The sequence below is a fragment of the Pan troglodytes genome, chromosome 11 (assembly GCF_028858775.2).
Source record: "Pan troglodytes isolate AG18354 chromosome 11, NHGRI_mPanTro3-v2.0_pri, whole genome shotgun sequence".
Taxonomy (NCBI): Eukaryota; Metazoa; Chordata; class Mammalia; order Primates; family Hominidae; genus Pan; species Pan troglodytes.
In genome coordinates, this window is record NC_072409.2 from 87,492,693 (window position 1) to 87,512,253 (window position 19,561).

Sequence of the window (19,561 nt, forward strand, 5' to 3'; positions counted from 1 at the left end):
AAATATTGCACTTGTAGCTGATATATCACAGTGTGCCTAGGAAAGGCACAGGTTTCTATTTGATTTTAAATGTTTAATTAGGTTTAATTTTATTTTAAAGTTAATATAAAAACATAGTTAAAATAAGTCAAATAATGCAAAGAGGAGGATAATAAAAAGAATACTCACTCCGAACATGTGGTAGGCAGAAAACTGGTGACCCAAAAATGCTGTATCCTGCTGCTTGGAACCTGTGACTGTTACTCTCTTTGGTAAAATAGATTTTGCATGTGTGATTAAGGATTCTGTGATGCAGAGATTATCCTGTATCACGTGAGTGGGCCTGATGGAATGGCAAGGGTCTTTCTAAAACAGATAAGAAGACAATGTGATCACAGACACAGGGATTGCAGTGATGTGGCCACAAGCCAAAGAATGCCAAGAGGCCTCTAGAAGCTGCAAGAGACAAGGAATATATTTATCACTGAAGCCTCCAGAAAGAATCAGCCCTGCATACACCTTGATTTTAGCTCCATAAGACTCATTTCAGACTTCTTACTTCCAGAGCTTGAAGAAAATACATTTGTGCTGTTTAAAGCCACCCAGTTTGTAGTAATTTGTTACAATGGCAACAAGAAACATACACACCACAATACTCCCATCTCACTTTTCCAAAGTTAACCACTGTTAAGAATTATTCATGTATCCTTCAAAGAATTTTCTAGTAACTCTATATACATTGTTTTCTCTTTGGTTTTGAAAGATTTGTATTTTTTTCCAGATTTTAACATTTACAAATAATTTTACAATAAACATCTTTTACATACACCCTTTGATATATGTGAGATGCATAGCTGTAGAATAGTTTTCTTGAATTGAAATTATTGGATGATAAATTATGTACAATAATCTAGTAGTTTTGATAGATTACAAAAAACTACCCTTTAGAAAGGTTAAACTAATTTATACAATCCCAGTATTATGTGAGAATGTTACTTCTCTCTACCCTTGCAAAAACCATTAAAATGTTGATATTTAAGATATAGGTTTATATTGGCCATTAGGTAGGACACTTCACATAATCTGAGTTTATGTTTCTATTGTCTTATACATAAGTAAACTAAATTAATTCAAGATTACCTTTAGGAAATCTGTAATGAAGGAACCTGGAGCACAGTGGCTTCTAGTTCTGGCTTTAGCACTCACTGTATTTATGACTCTGTGCAAATTGTTTAACCCAGTTGCTCACAAAACTCCCACTCTATGAGATTTACCTGGGAAGTTTTTAAAATGCACATTCCTAGTTCACCCAAGTTTACTCAATCAGACTCTCTTTGGGTTAGAGATAGGAAAATTTGCTTTTTAACAAACACTTGAGCTAATTATTGTACAGCTAGTAAGGAGCAGTCTATAGACTACATTTGAGAACCACTTATTCAATATTTCTAAGCCTCAGTATATTTTCTTTTGTTAAACTCCTGCAGTATAAGCTTGCCTTTCCCACAAGGTTGTATTGGAACTTGAAGTTTACTTGTTCCACTGGGCCTGCTCCCCTAACTCTACCTAGAAGTTTTAACCACCTACTGGGGTAGGATTCGAAAGCAGCTCACACCATATACCTTTTTACTAACCTGGGACTTTGCTGACTGATTTTATGCCAAGACTGAGTCTAGCACTTTCTTGCTCTTTGATTTTATTTTCATTCATTATCTTATAAAATATTATATAAATATTGGTCTGCTAATTGGAATTATACACTTTACTTATTACATAAATCATACCTATATGCCTTTCCTTATCTTACTTTTTTTTTTTTTTTTGAGACAGTTTTGCTCTGTTGCCAGGCTGGAGTGCAGTGGTGCAATCTCGGCTAACTGCAACCTCTGACTCCCTGGTTCAAGTGATTATCCTGCCTCAGCCTCCGGAGTAGCTGAGATTACAGGCACGCACCACCACCCCCAGCTAATTTTTGTGTTTTTTTAGTCGAGACAGAGTTTCACCACGTTGGCCAGGATGGTCTCGATCTCCTGACCTCATAATCTGCCTGCCTCGGCCTCCCAAAGTGCTGGGATTACAGGTATGAGCCACCACACCCAGCCTCCTTATCTTCCTAAACCTCAGCTTTAGCAGGTGGCTAACGGACTTAGAAAGTCACAGCAAAATACAAGAACAGACAAGAGAACAAAAGTTCAGGCCTATCCTCAAAGAACAAGCCCTTTTTTAGCCACAATATTAAAAGGAAGGATGGGCTGGACGCAGTGACTTACGCCTGTAATCCCAATGCTTCAAGAGGCTGAGGCAGGTGGATCACTTTGAGGTCAGGAGTTCGAGACTAGCCAGCCAACATGGCGAAACCCTGTATCTACTAAAAATACAAAAATTAGCCAGGCGTGGTGGTCCATGCCTGTAGTCCCAGCTACTTGGAAGGCTGAGGCAGGAGAATCTCTTGAAACCTGGAGATGGAGGTTGCAGTGAATTGTAGAAGAAAAGCTACTCTCACCTCCCTGGATTGTGACATTTTAAAGTGTGATATCATAATCTTTTATAAATATTGCTCAGTCAGTATTCTGGAAACTGACAATTTATGCCAGAATGTAGAGAAGTGAGTAGAGGAATTCCCCACCTCTACCCTATATGCATCATTAGAATATAAGCTTTTTTGATTCCTTTAAACATCTTTGCAGTTCTTGAAGCCTCGGTCTCAATAGCATTGGCTAAACAAATAAAAATAATTTATTTCAAAACATTTTGTAAATTTCAAAACACTGGACAAAATATAAGGTATTTGTTTATTGGTCGAACATTTATAGACCAATATTTATCCAGCCTTATTCACCATCACACAATTTGATGACAGCAAATAATATGATTAACTCAAGCACCATTACAATTTAACTTTGAACTGTGATTTAGTATAACCAGGACCATCATGTGGAAAGATAGCTCTGATGAAATTATTTCTAGAAAAATCTTTCATTGAAGTTTTATACTTGGAGATACTACTTAATAATATTTGCAAAATTAAAAATAACTACATATATGACTCATTATGTTCCAAATACACAAAAAAAACTCCTTTGATTCTCACAAGTATATGAAATATGTGCTGTTGTTTTCTTATTTTGCAAATGAGAAAGGGTTGACTTTCTCATTTAAGCAGGTCAAATAACCTGCTTAATATATAAACAATTAATGGCAGTGCTAAGACCTTAACTGAAGGTTTCATTCTAGAGCTGGTGTTTTAACCACTATCCTATATTGTCTTGCCTTAATGATCTTAGGATAACTCACTTTGGATGATTCTGTGAAGAAGTTGGATCTATTTATAATAATATTTAATTTAATTAGTAAGTAATATATTTCAGTTCCTTGGGTCAGTGTTTCTTTGCTACAGTATTCAGTAAGTTTCCCTATTTATGTGGGATATCATTACATCTCTTAAAGTTTTTTCTTAACATCTTTTTAGAGTTCTGCAGGCACTCTCAAATATTTGCCAAACATTAAAAAGCACAGAAACCTTAAGAATCCACATTAATTTTTAGCTCTTGAAATTCTTATCCTATGACTCCTGTAGCTTTTTTGCTACTCAAAATCACCTCCATGGGGAAAGTGGAAGAAATGTTTTTATCCTAGAGAAATGACTGTCATTTGATTTGGTAAGAAAGAATGTGTATATATTCAAAATAGATGTCAGCAGGGCTATACTTTAAAAGCATGCTTTTCAGAGTATACATGTGTGTATACTTTTAAATAGGCTAAATAGCTAATTGTTTTCTCTTGTTTTGTTTGGCTTTTGATCTATACATTATGGGTCATATTAAAAGCTGGGAAGCTTCATCAAACACCTAACCTGTGTTGACTGAGAGCATCTTGGCAAATTAAGCTGAAAAAATATTCCATAATTTTATTTTCTAATTAATGAGTTTCGGTTAATGGCTGCAGCTGTATTTAACATTTGTGTCATATCAGCAATAAATTAGGATCAAGTCTGAATGTAGCTAGCAGCATTCTCAGGCCTAAGGTGTCACAGTGCAGAAAAGATCAAGATTTATGCTGCTGTTTATGTTAGTATTTCTTGTGGGTGTATTATGGATATTTGTATACACTTTATTCAACCTTTCATTGGGAAATTTGACATTTCCAACACATTTCATGTGAGTTGAGAAGAAGTAGAGGATGTTTCATGGGAGAATTGATTATAATAAATTGGCTCTCATAAATGTGGCTTTCAAAGGTTTTCAGATAAATTTCCTTTAAAATTTTGGCATAAGAATTGTTATGCATATGACCCAAACTCTATTTAATTGTTTCTAAAACAATCATATCAGGCTTATTCAAGTAGGATTGGCTTATGCTAAATCACCTTACCTGCATTCCAGAAATACCTGGTGAGTCGAAATTGAAAATATCAATTTATTCTTTAATGCATTCCCCAAATCACAGTGGTGAGAAAAGCATACTAAAAGAATATTTATCAAAAGATTTCAGTGTTCTATAAACTCTTAGAAGACCACCTGCTATTGGAAAGGTACAGAGGATGAAAAGAAGCTAGTTTCCTACACGATGGGGACCAATGTCTGTCTCTACAATATGATCTGTTAGATTAGTGAGGAACTGTAACTTTATATGGGCTTTCTTCCATCCAAAGCAGAGCTCCACTTTTTCTTTCTATGGTTTACTCTATATACGGGTTACATTTCTGACTCCATACCTTCTTTTACTCTACCTTGAAGCCATCTTCCTCTGGAACTGCTCCCGCTGTCTCTGCTTGGCACTCAGCCTCTTAAATGTTTTTTCTCTTTGTCTCAAATAACTCAGTACCGTTAATGGAGAGACTGCAAGCATCCTACAAAAGAGAGTCTGGCTGTATGTCCTATAAACTCTATCTCTAGTCATAGATTGTGAGTTTATATTACTATTTTATTATTTTTTTTAAAATTCCATTTTGTGGGGCTTTTTTGGAACATGAGGTTGTGTTTCATGAGTTGAAGGAGGGTCAACCCAAGATTTTTTTTACATTGAAGTACCATTTGTTTGGAGGCCTCATAGAACGAGAGCACTATTCATTATAACAGAACTAGATGTCTCCTGTACATGAGGAATACCTTTTTAAAAGGAAATCTGAGCAATAGAAAAACAATACATACACACCCACATACATGCATGCACACACATGTGCATATGCACATGAACATATGTATATATGTGTACTTTCTTTGGAAAATATAAGGCACTGGGAAAAATTTCCAGGAGACAATATCTTCATTGGAATAAACATTTTTTTTCTCTAAATAACACAAAGGAACCCTAGTTTTTGTCAGACTTCAATTACTTAGTATTTACTGAGCACCTATTACTTTCTATCAGTCATTTGCAACACACAAATTGCCAAACATAATGACCTACATTTACTTTTCTTGTGTGTAAAAAATTGCCACATGGAATCTCTCAATTGTCATTGCTGTGCCTGTTGTCGTCAAGAAAATAATTAGGCCAAACAACAGCTAGTGTTACCCTCAAGCAGATTATTAGAAGAAGTAAACAACACTCAGTAGTCTGGACGTGCTGGATTTCAAATCAGCATTAGAAGGATATCCTCAGCTCTCCTCATCCATACTAAATTGATGTCTTTTCAGACTAATTGAAATTAATTCCGAGAGTATGTGCCTTTTCTCCTACCAAAAAGTTAGTCATTCCAAGCTGTGTCACCTGGCTCCATAATTAAAGTAACCTCTGCCATACCAATCAGTAGAGACACCAAGAATAAGAATAGTGATTTAGCAGTTGCAGGGCTCAAAATCACCTCCTTCAATGCCAGTTGCCAACAAGATATTTTTTTCCACTTATATCTTCTGAGTATATTTTAGAACCCAAAAGTAAATATCTCCTCTTGTTCTTAGGTCTCCTAATAGTTACAGGGCCGCACAGGCCCCATGGGAGTGTCAAACCTTGTGACTGATGGTTGTATCGTGCTAACTAAGCAGGGTAGAAATATGTGTACAAGGGGTTGGTTTCAGCAACCATGTTTCAGGGTTGTTGCATGCTGTGGCCACATAATTTCTAGAGCAATGGAAGACTCTTTATCAAAAAATATGCTTTATCTTATCAGTACACAAATACTTCCTTCTCTCAGATATCAAAATCCTACCTCATCAACTTATACTGTCTCCTTATATATCCTTCATGAGGTATTTTTCATCTCTTCAGGCTATAATGCGCTTTCTCTCCTCTGATTCCACTATTATTTAATGTCATTATCATTTACTTGATACTCATACTTTTACACTTTAAATTGTAGCATATTATAGTCTAGCTAGGTTATGGTGTAGGTATATCTACATAACTAGACTGTAGGTTCTTCAAGAGAAACAGCTGTGATGATATTACTTTGTATCATCTGGAGTGCCATGCACTGTGCTGTGCTCATAGTATATAATAAAGTAAGTTGCTTAGTGAATCAGCCAATGAACCAGTAAGTAGGAAGACTGGAGGAACTGCTGAAGCACTTTTCTCAGCTTTTTATTGAAGATAAAACCATTTAAATTTGGGTCAAATTGCAATCAAAGACAGGATTTTAGAATGATTTCTGACAAATAAGAAGTTGGGAATCATTGAAATCCCTTACCAGGAAATATTATGGTTTACATGGAATCTTAGAGATTATTTAGTCAATGCTTTCACTTGATAATGGAGAAACTGAGAACCACAGGCATTAGTGACTTGTTCAAGTTTACTGAGCTGTTTGAGGGGAGAGTCATGACGTAGATGTCCTTTCTCTGACAGATGTTCTTTCCATCCCTAAGAGTTCAATATTTTGGAGACTTAACAGACAATTGATTGAAGTGTTGTCTGTGGGTTGCTCACAACACCCTGTAGATAATGTCTCTCTCTGACACTACTTTGTAACACCAGCAGACTTAAAGTTGAATTTTTAATCCATTAATATTGTAAAGTTCCTTCTCTGACCACTTTTGGGAAATAGAAATTTTATTTAAGTTTAGACCTTGTCACTAGTCACAAGCCAGATAAATTTAGTTATTCTCATGGTGTTCCATGTCTGCTAGTAGCTCCAGAAATGTCATACAGTGTTCGATGTATTTTAAAAGGAGACATTGACAAATTGAAGTACATCCAAAAGAGGGTGACCAGAATAGTGAAGTATCTACAAACATGTCACGTGAGGAATGTGGCTGTCATTTTGTATTCAAGAAAGTGGTGATGTTGAGTCTGAAAGATGCTCTATATCCTGCAGGGCAGTGATAACTTCCTTCAATTACTTGAAGAGCTGCCTCATGAAACTGGGATTCTGTGTATTTTGTATAGTTCTAGAGGGCAAAACTTGGACGGATGTATGACAGGTACAAGCCTTCCACTCTATATAAACAGATTTATCCAACAGTTGGAGCTGCTGTTTCAAGCTCCATTCTTGGTGCTAAGAGAACCACATTATGGGCCCTCCTTGTCAACAAAAGCTGGTATACTCCACATTGAATGGGAGATAGACTGGACAAACTGAGTCGCTTATTACTTGAAGATTGTGTAATTATGTGAGTCATTAGGCTATTCCCAATGGATGATAGTCAAACCTCATCAGCAATTCTTACTCACCTCATTCAGGTGAAGGGTACTTTAAAAAAGACCATGCTACTGGAAGCTGTTGCTGACACTAGAACCCCTAATTAAATGCCCAGGCTGTAGATAAAGCTTAGCCTGGTATATTGAGGTGGTATTTCTTTCTCTCTACTTAAGTTACCATAATCTGAAGCTTTTCCTGCAACAGTGAGAAAATATAGTTCTTTAGGAAGCTGTCTTCATTGATCTACATGAAGGAAATAGAATGTGTTTAAAATAATCCTTTTCCTCCCAATCTTTTTAGGTTAACAGTGGATGTTCTCGGTGGCTTATATGAAACAAGTATAATTTAATGAACTACAGCTTTGAAAATGTTAGGAAATGAATCAAACTGTAAAATGTGCCATAAGTTTTAGAATAAAGTAAATCATGTTTCAGTATATTTGAAATAATGCCACAGTGAGACACCATATATAATACAAATATTATTTCACTTCTCACTTTGATTACAATAGAAAGTACATACTTAACAGTTATTTTAAGGCCTGAATGTGACTCAAGCTACCATCCTAGTTACAGTTCTTTTTTTATCTTTTTTTTTTCCTGTCACTAAAGCAGCAGTGAAACCTCATATTTAGGTTTAAAACAGATTTCAATGAGCACAAAAGTTCCATGATGGAACTCATTTTATTAGACCCTGCACTCAATACAAAACATCATTTGCAGAGGGTCACACCGCATCTCTAGCTGTCACACCAATATCTTGCTGAGTGCCACCTGCAATGTCTTAGGTTCTTTATTTATACTGGAACTCATTTAGTTTGATCCAAGAGCTATTTCCAAAATGCCTGCAGTACACAAAATAAACACTTTATCAGCAGATAGTCCATTCCTTTGGAGATAGGAATATCAGCAAGATTTTCAACGGTAGTGAAGAGCTAGACAAATGATGATAATAGAGTTAAGGAGAAACAATCTGAATGCTAACAAAAGTTGTTTTATATTAAATGAATCTACCTATCCTGAACTTGTATAGCTGAAATGGGATTCCAATACCTTGCACCTTTTAGGTTTTGAAATGTAAATCCTGTATTTGAGACTATTTAATTCTTCTTTACAATGTGCCTGCAATTTAGGTAACTACCACCAGGTAATAAAGTTATCTTGGAACAGAGCAACATGGGCTAGGTAGAAAAATCTTTCTTAAAATGTGTCTATGCGTATGTCCTGAATGGTAATGCCTAGGTTTTCTTCTAGGGTTTTTATTATTTTAGGTCTAACGTTTAAGTCTTTAATCCATCTTGAATTAATTTTTGTATAAGGTGTAAGGAAGGGATCCAGTTTCAGCTTTCTACATATGGCTAGCCAGTTTTCCCAGCACCATTTATTAAATAGGGAACCCTTTCCCCATTGCTTGTTTTTGTCAGGTTTGCCAAAGATCAGATAGTTGTAGATATGCTTCATGTCTAAAACACCAAAAGCAATGGCAACAAAAGACAAAATTGACAAATGGGATCTAATTAAACTAAAGAGCTTCTGCACAGCAAAAGAAACTACCATCAGAGTGAACAGGCAACCTGCAAAATGGGAGAAAATTTTCACAACCTACTCATCTGACAAAGGGCTAATGTCCAGAATCTACAATGAACTCAAACAAATTTACAAGAAGAAAACAAACAACCCCATCAAAAAGTGGGCAAAGGACATGAACAGACACTTCTCAGAAGAAGACATTTATGCAGCCAAAAAACACATGAAAAAATGCTCATCATCACTGGCCATCAGAGAAATGCAAATCAAAACCACAATGAGATACCATCTCACACCAGTTAGAATGGCGATCATTAAAAAGTCAGGAAACAACAGGTGCTGGAGAGGATGTGGAGAAATAGGAACACTTTTACACTGTTGGTGGGACTGTAAACTAGTTCAACCATTGTGGAAGTCAGTGTGGCGATTCCTCAGGGATCTAGAACTAGAAATACCATTTGACCCAGCCATCCCATTACTGGATATAAATCATGCTGCTATAAAGACACATGCACACGTATGTTTATTGCGGCACTATTCACAATAGCAAAGACTTGGAACCAACCCAAATGTCTAACAATGATAGACTGGATTAAGAAAATGTGGCACATATACACCATGGAATACTATGCAGCCATAAAAAATGATGAGTTCGTGTCTTTTGTAGGGACATGGATGAAATTGGAAATCATCATTCTCAGTAAACTATCACAAGAACAAAAAACCAAACACCGCATATTCTCACTCATAGGTGGGAATTGAACAATGAGAACACATGGACACAAGAAGGGGAACATCACACTCTGGGGACTGTTGTGGGGTGGGGGGAGGGGGGAGGGATAGCATTGGGAGATATACCTAATGCTAGATGACGAGTTAGTGGGTGCAGCGCACCAGCATGGCACATGTATACATATGTAACTAACCTGCACATTGTGCACATGTACCCTAAAACTTAAAGTATAATAATAAAAAATAAATAAATAAATAAATAAATAAATAAAACTTACACAGAGGAGGGCGACAGCATTTCCAGTTGAAAGTAATAGAGGGAGTTAGCATTTGATCTAGATATTGGAAGGTGACAAATACTTGAAAATAAAGAGACTCAAAGGAATGTTCCTCTGAATATAAATATGCACAAATCTGTCTTCAGAGAAAGGAAAATAAAGTATTTAAAGAAGTGGCTAATCATGCAAATTAGAGGACAAATAAATTTTGGTGTGTATAAGCTGTGGAGGTAGAAGGCCTGGTTACTACTATTTATTAGGTTAACTAAAGGCTTAGAGTAGCCATAACATCTCCATGTTTCAATTGTCTCATTACAAAATATGGATATTAATAATTATTTTGCATATTTTTTCTGAGCATGAATTTAGTCACAGTTATGAAGATCTTAACTATTTGCAATACACTTTTGCATTATGAATTTGCACATAGGAAATGAGTCCAAAAAGGTAAATCAAAGATATTTGAAGACTTTGAGCCCAGGCTTTGGAGTTAGAAATGGGGCTCCGTGCCCATTCTCCAACTTTGTATTACACAGGGGAGCTTGAGAAATCTTTTGATAATGAGTTGACAAGATTATAGATTTGGATTAGAGAATTTAATCTGGTGAAATTGGGAACAAAATTGATGTATGAAAAGGAGGCAGGACTGTTGTTGAGGCAGATGACTTAGTTGAGAAATTGTTGCAGTAAGGGGCAAGAGGTGGTTGGAGCCATAGAAATAGAGAAGTCGCAATGCCTTTTGTTTCTTCAGGAAAGTCAATTAACCCTCTATAAAGTTATACGTTATAGAAGGGAATCAAGGCCTAAAAGGACAGATAGGATACTAACAAAAAAATTGAAAGTAAAATAAAGTAAGAAAATTGGATAGAAAGCCTGAAAGCATTTTAGGAGTAGACTGAACAAGAAAGAGACTGAAATCTGAGAAGCCAGTTGCAAGGTGAGGTGGTAAGTTATTCCAGTAAGACATTAACTGAAGGATATTAAAGTTACTGAATTCTTCCTCCTGGCAATAGTTTCCCCCTTTAATTTTTAACCTTGTTTTCCCTTCCAACAAACAAACACTTCAATCTACGATTTATTTTTCTCTTTATTCCTATCAGAAATTTACCTAAACGATTGTCATTTTACTTCCATGTTTGTGTCTTCTGCCATGGATTCCTTGAGCCTGTTCCCATCTGCTCTTGAAAAAGAATAAATTTCTCTGAATAACTGGCTTTCAAACATAATCAGAATTAAGATGCTTTATATTATGAAGGCACTTAAGTGTTTCCTTTCAAAGAAATTATTGAAGATAGCATTTGAACATATGTGCAAAGAAAATCATAAGGTGGGTCTCAAATAATGAAGAAAATAAACTGACCAGCTCTTATTAAACCACTCTTAGAAAAGAGCCATACTAACCCATTGGGCAAATACCTTGTCTTTCCTGTGTTGTTAAAAGTTCTTGTTTTGATAATTGAATCTAAGTGAAACCATTATTGACCTACAATGATTATAATAGCAACTCTTTGTAAACGTAAATGAACCTCACAGAAATCATAGCATTACATAATCTATCAAAACAAATAATAGCAATTTATTATGGTGGTTGAAATTTTGCTTAGGAAGTAACCCTATTTAAGTTTCTCTCAAAATGTACATATATATATATATATATATATATATATATATATATACACCTACATATATATACACATACACACATACACACACATACACACACACACACACACACACACAGATGACATGGTTCCAGTAGTTAATACATTCTTCAGTATGGTACTTATATGGGAGAAATAGTCATTATAGATAGGACCAATGACTGTTCTTTAAAGGAACTAGACACATGTTCCTGAAATACATTGTTGTTTGGAAATTTTGCTGAAAAGACAAGTAAGAAATAAGCATATTCTTGTCACCTGGTCTATCATTCTTAAATGAAAAATATGTCAGACATAAGCATTTATGTATTACATGGGTCTGCCGTTATTAAACATCTACTTATTTTATTTCATTCTTTCAAAATTGATTAAAACCTATGCCTTCAGAAAGATCTTTGGCAGTAATATTTAGCAATAAAATGATCTTTTGCTAAATTTTGGAAATAACAACTGTAATCAGTATTCTGTAAAATTTATAATGACATTTCCTGTGCTTTTGCAAACACTTCTTATTTTGGCATATTGTCCTTTAATAAAGTATATAATACAAAGCTAGTTCCTATGTTCTCTTTTGTAATATAATTGGCTACCTAAAATATCTTCTAGCAGAGATATGATTCTTTAAAAAAAATTAAATTTCCCTTGATTATAAAAACAAGGCTGAGCATAACTGAATTTAATATCATTTTTGCCACTTTTAAAACATATATGCTTGAACTAATTCTTCCATCCCAAAATTCTGTCTCTATGTATTAATAGTTCATTTTTGTAATGATAGTTAATATATACAAAGCACTAATACAGTGCCTCGCCATTAGTAAGAGCCCAAAATGATAACTACTACTTTTAACTTTAATTTCATCAATTTATCAATTAAATGAAATAACATAAGTACATAAAAGTATATAAACACACATATTTACCACAATGTATTATAGGACTTCATGAATGAAAGCTAAAATGTATACTGTAAAAGGAATCAGAAATATAGAAAAAAGCACAGAAAAGTGCAGAAGTTAGCTCAAATATTGGTCAATTACAAAATTCCAGTATTTTATATATTTCATGTGTTATTAAATTTAAAGGTGTCTGCATTAGGTGACATCAGGATGCACACTTATCTTCAAGGCAAGGACAATCTTTATTCAGAATTATTGACAAATTACAAAGTAAATAAGAGAAGAAGTATGTATGGTTTGTTAACTACTTAGTGATGTATTGTTGATCTCACAGGAATGGCATTTGTCTGAAGAGGAAAATGTACGTTTAAAAAACTTATTGTTATAATAGTATTTTTGCACATGGAAAACACACACAAACACACAGAAATATACAATAGGAATCATTCAAGAATCTTTCTGAAACCATCTAAAACTGTGACCTATCTTCTGAATTCTTGTTACTCAAAATGTGGTGGGTAGATCAACACCATTAGAGTAACCTATGTGATGGATACAGATTCTGCAGCCCTACCCTAGACTCACTGAATGAAAAATCTGCAGTTTGATGAATGTGCCTATAAATCTCCATGTAACTCATATTTGTTTTAAGCTTGAGAAGCAATGCTTTAAATCAGACTGAGAAAAAAAAAAACAGAAACAAAGATTAGAGGGCTGCATATATTTTAGTAGAATGATTCAGATAGGAAAAAAACAAATGCTGCTAGTTAAAATCACATATAAATGTTGTTGTTTGGTATAAATAAAATCAATATACATGTCCTGAAATAATCACTCTGATGCCTCATTGCACAAGCTTACTTCAGCGCTATTTGACAGTTACTGGTTTCTTCAGTGAGGAGGAGACATAATAGATAATTAAACAAATAAATTAAAACATGGCTGTAGGTTATGATGGAAGGAAAGACTCTCTTTGAGAAAGTGACTTTTGAACTGAGACCTGTGGGATGAAAAGTATCCAGTCTCAGAGCCTTCCAGGGTTGATTCCCAAAGTCCTTAGTTGCTGAAGACCATGGCTTATTAGAAAATGAGTTAGTGGAAAAATGGAAAAGAACTATATACGGTAATGTTTGAGAGATCGGCTGCAGCCAGCTCATTTCAGAAGTTGTAGACCACAATAGATCATTGTATTTTATTCCATGTGCAATAAAAAGCCATTGAATAATTTTAACCAAAGAAGTAAAATGATGATTTACGCTATGAATTATGTGAGCAATTTATTGTAGAAGGTGTCAAGCGTGGGATCAGTGAGAACAGGTAGAAAGCTCTTGCTATATTCTAAGGGATAGATGATGGTAGCTTCAATTGGAGTATTGAAGTGAATTATATGGGTATTAGCTATAATTAGCCTGTAAAATCACATGGAAAAGAAAGGTATCAAGGGGATGCCTACATTTCTGGCTTGAATACAAGGCAAATGTTTCAGTTTCCTATAAAATGGGGGAAGACTTAAGAAGGTATATGAGGAAAATGGAGAATTTCAATTTGGGTAAAGTTTGAAAGGTAATAGAATACCTTGAAGATTAAGAGAATGTGTTCTGAAAAAGTTCAAATCCTACCCTGTTTTTTTTACTAGCTGTGGATCTTGAATAATTCACTTAAACTGTGCTTCATTTTTCTCATCATTAAAAGTAGGGATATTAATAACACCTGCCTTCCAGGGTTTTTGTAAATATTAAATTAGATCATACCCTAAAATACTAAGAACAGCTCATGATACAGTGTAAACAATACATAATTATTGCCATTATCATTGGTCACACAAGTGGCAGTGTCATGTAGGAAATCTGATATGTAAACATGAAGTTTAAGGAAAGTGATTGACATTCTAATTATTTTCAGAAAGCATTTTTTTTCTCATTATAGTTCTTTTGAGAGAGTGAAAATTATCCTAGAATAGTTTCTACTGTTTTCTGCCAACTTATCTTTCTCTCTTTCTGTGGTTCACTGAAGGGAGCTGGTGTGGAGTAGGGGAAGAAGGAAATGATTGATCAAGAAAATGGAAATGTCATATTCTAATCCTGAAAAGAACATCTCATTTCCTTTTACAACTTTACAATTCCAAAAGCAGATTCCAGTTTGTAACTGGATTTAAATTTTCCTTAATAAATTAATCATTACTATTTTTGACTTGTCCAGTACATTAAATACATAAACGACAAAGAATAATCTTAGACTTGCATGCTGACCACATTGTCAGATTTTAACCTTTGAAAGCAGGTTTACGGACACAGCAAGTCTTGTCTCCTTCCGGTCTGTTTTCTCTTCATTACGTTATAACAAAATACCATTTTGCCTTCTGGAGTTTAAGTACACAGATCTTCAAATATATGAATGGCTTTAAACATGAGTTTCCTTTATTCATCTATTTAATAAAACAAGAAAATAGGCCGGGCGCGGTGGCTCACGCCTGTAATCCCAGCACTTTGGGAGGCCGCGGCGGGAGGATCACGAGGTCAGGAGATCGAGACCATCCTGGCTAACACGGTGAAACCCCGTCTCTACTAAAAATACAAAAAATTAGCCGGGCGTGGTGGCGGGCGCCTGTAGTCCCAGCTACTCTGGGTGCTGAGGCAGGAGAATGGCGTGAACCCGGGAGGCGGAGCCTGCAGTGAGCCGAGATTGCGCCACTGCACTCCAGCCTGGGCGACAGAGCGAGACTCCGTCTCAAAATAAATAAATAAATAAATAATAATTTAATGATTAATTTTAATAGATTGTTATGTTCCGTGAATTGCAGATAAACATAACAATATTCTTAACTTCAAAATGGAAAACCACACACATGTGAAGTGAATTAATCCCTACTGTGTTTCTTTCAAACCTTTATAAAACAAATACTATATATGTTAATTATTACCGTTATGGCCATTAATATATTAAAATCCTTCTTGAAGCAAGCGAGTGTCATTTTTCTTTTCATTTCCTATTTTTTGGCAGCCTGGAAATAGGGTTTTGAGAAGAAGCTCAGAGCACAGCACGAAAGTGGCCACTACCAGCATGAAGAGCCCAACAATTCAAACTGGTAAGTGGGTCTCTTTTTCTAGGTTTCAGGATATCTGTCGATTCTGTGTCTTATGCAAAAAGTCTGCATAGTTTATAAATAAAATGAGAAAGCTTCTAAAATGTACCCTGTGAAATGTATTCTCATGACTTGGAAGACTTTAGGGAGGTGGTATTCTATGGGAAACTTGACCACATTTTTTAATAGACAGACATGGATTTAAAGTAGCTGTGTAGGACTATGGAAGTTGCTGCCGTTGTTTGAATCTTCGTTTCCCTATTTTAAAATGGAGATTATTGTTGTTGTCTGGTTAAACTTTTTCTAAGGATTAACTAAGACATTGCATATAAAGAATTCAGTAGTTTTCTTAGCATAAAGAACTTAAAGATATAAGACTAATACTTAATACTTTTCACATACCAAGTACTAACCACTAAATACTTTCGTGTATTATTTCAACCTCACCTCAACCTAAAATTAATAGTCATAATTACCCTTGTTTTATAGATAAAGAAAGTTTGCTATTAACAGATGATGTGACTTGCCTTTAAATCATATGCTGCTCCCTGAGACAGTTATTTTGTGTGCAATTGTATCCACTGCCAAAATTTCTATTTTTGTATTTATACAAAAAGTATAAAAACCTTTAGTATCTAATAGATGCCAGGCTTCTTTTAGCTGAGATGCCATGCTACTTCACAAATAATTATTACTTAGTATATGATGACTGTATATTTATATGAGGCCTTATAGGTATAAATAGCTTATGAATATGTAATTGTGTTTAGTTTTCACATACTCCATAAAAAATGCAGGGTGGAGTTCATTATTCATATTTTTACAGATAAATTCAGGTTCTGAGAGACTAATTGGCTCTCTGGATGTATTAGAGCTCGGTGCTTCTCAGACTCTCTGTGGGTTAAGAGTCAGTTTATTTTTAATGCATTGTAGATTGAATGTTTTTGTAAAATTACTAAAACTTGCTAGAAAAAATGAAATGATAAAAAGAAGACAGAAAATATACAGATTTATATTTTTATTCTTATTTATTATCATTCTACAAACAAAAAATTACCTCATTTATATAACATTTTTCATACTTTCTCCTAATATCCGTAATCCTCATGGTGCAGACCAGTTATTGTTTGCAAATTGACACCAGCCTGACCATACAGACAGGTGACAGCTGACCATACAGCACTGGTAAAACTCATGTGATGCAAGTGAAACACTCAATCTAGATTTTCCATCTCCTAGTCCAGGACTTCTCATAGTACCCTTGGCTGCCTGAACACACAGTAACAAACCTGTTGTATGGTCCAAGGGACAAGAAGATCAACTTCCAAATTGTTAAAATGAAACTGGTGCAAGAAAAATGAAAAATGACAAAAATTATAAAAGAGTAGTATGAAACAACTGACATTAAAAAATTAGGGGAAACATTTGGAAGCCTGTAGAAATGACTTATTCTACATTGATTTATAAGACATCTAGACTTCTAAAAATTCAATATGTGTTATGTTTTTGAAAAACTTTCTCAAGATTTTTTTGTCTCTTCTTTTTTCTTTTTTTATTCTTTGAGAAGGTAAGTTAAGCTGTATTTAGGAGACTAGACCTTGTCAGTTCAAAGCAGATTACCGACCTGTGTACAATTCTAAGAGATAAAGGTGGATCCTGGCCTCCTGTGAAATAAAAATGAACTCATTTGCACACTACATTGAAGGGGCTTGAAAATAAATGTTACTTGTTCATTTCAAAACTACCAAAGAAAATTGCAGCACTTTTGGTGCAAAGTAAAATGCACATTGAGTCAGCAATGAAAATTTACTTTGTAAGATGATTTTGTGGCTTTCTCAGTTCTACTGAAATGGATCCAAATATTTACATGTGCTATTTTATTAATAATTATTTTACCATCTGTGTCAAAGTAATATTACACAGATGTTCGGGAATAGCTTTTGGTTGTGAGTAAACATTAAAGGAAGATTGAATTTTTCTCAAAATGATGCTGATGGAATGTTTTTTATCATAGTTTAAGATGTCAGAAATAAGTTTTTTTTTCTTAGCAGTGCTTGATTTAGCTTAAAATGGCTGTAAGGGCCCAGAGAAAGATGACATTTTATGATAATATTCAAAACTGACACTTTCAGTCAACCTATTATTAGTTTCTGGGAAGACTCTACATTGCTAAATTGAAATTCACAAACTAAAGTAAAGAAAACCTATGGCCTTAAGTAATGTAGAGAGACCCTGTGTTTCTTCCCCATGACTCAAAGATCCAAGATTTGTATCACTCAGAAAATTAAGCAGTCATACATGGGCACCTTTCTTCAATCAGTGCCTCTACATCTACAGAAAAAGTGATTACTTTTTCTGCTCCCTCTGAAAAGGGAAGAAAGGAAGGAAGAACTTACAGTAATGCAGTATGTCCCGGGAAAGAGATACAGTCCCAAAAGCACTGTAGGTGTTACAGTAGTGGGAATAGAGACAGTAGTAATGTGTGCATGCTCACAGTGTGTGTGTGTGTATGTGTGTGTGTGTGTGTGAGAGAGAGAGAGGCTCTAGATATTTTATCAGATCAAGGTGAGACGACCACAGAGTGGGGAAAGACGATGATCCATCTACCAACAATTCTAGAAGAATTGCATTAATTGAATGCTGCTACTCATTGGAATTTGGGCCTGAATTTCTTCATAACAATCTACTCTTCAACTGTGAAGCTTAGAAGCTTTCTGCTGAAAAAAAAACAAGTTATCAGTAGAACCAAGGGCTAATGGTCAATCTTGTCACTTGTCTGTTAGAAAACCCTACACTTCAATAGATTTTTATCACAATCTCAGATCAGTAAAGAAAAAAATAACAACAAGACCATTAAAGCAAAACTGGTTGTCAGTAGTAATTACTTGACATGGAAAATTAAAGTCTCAGAGGAAAAGCATATATAAAGCAAGAGTTAATACAGAAAGCAGAAAAAATGTTTTAGAAAATTGTTTTCCATCCTTGTGTATGCATTGAATGACTCAGAAATAAAAAACACAGAGATTGGATAAATTAAAGTACAAACAATTGAAAAGAAACAAAAATGTTACAGAAGAATGATATCTGTCTTTGGAGGCAACAAATAACAGAATCAGATTTGTGCAAAGGAAACTGAAGGAGCACTCAGTTTCTTCAGAACTGCAGAGGGCAAAGATAAACTATGAAAACAATGAGAGAAAACATATGACCACTATGGAAAACAGAAACAAATGTGTAGGTAATTATTTATGAAAACAAGAGACCAAAATAAATAAAAAAAGAGCACTAATCCAACAGTTGCAAGGGAAAAAAAGCTTGTTGAAGAAATAAATGGAAAGGGTTTTTTTAATCTAAATATTTGCTGTGGTCTACGATTTTTTGTATTGCATGGAATTACTTATTCTTTAAACGTTAGGACAACCTAATAGTAAACTTAGACAAAGATTATCTTCGGTCTGACAGTTTCTTTTTTAATTTCTCATGCTTCTATGGTTATTGGTCTATTCAAGATTTTCTTGATTCCCTTAACATATTTTGATAATCTGTGTTAACCTAGAAAAACTACCAATACTGAGTAATTATTCATGTGTGAACCTACATATTAAAAAAAAAACTTGAAGTCAATGCACTAGTGGAATAAGAAGTAATTTTTATTTTTTAACTTTAGTCTCTTCTGTTTTCTGGTATATAAAATAACCATGTATCATAGGTTAAGCAATATTTGTATCAGAACATACATAAGAACAGTGCACAAATCATAAATGAATAGCTAAATGAATTATCAGAATGTCTACAAACCTGTGTAATACCACTCAAATTAGGAAATAA

General features: G+C 34.7%; 1 long non-coding RNA gene across 2 annotated transcripts in view; it reads left to right on the plus strand.

Moving 5' to 3' along the window:
- LOC134807676 (uncharacterized) overlaps positions 1-19,561 on the plus strand; it is an 841,508-nt gene that overhangs the window by 720,713 nt on the left and 101,234 nt on the right. For both annotated transcript variants that reach the window (XR_010148738.1, XR_010148739.1), the window contains exon 4: positions 15,652-15,736. This is a non-coding gene — a long non-coding RNA (uncharacterized LOC134807676). The remainder of the gene's footprint in view (positions 1-15,651; positions 15,737-19,561) is intronic.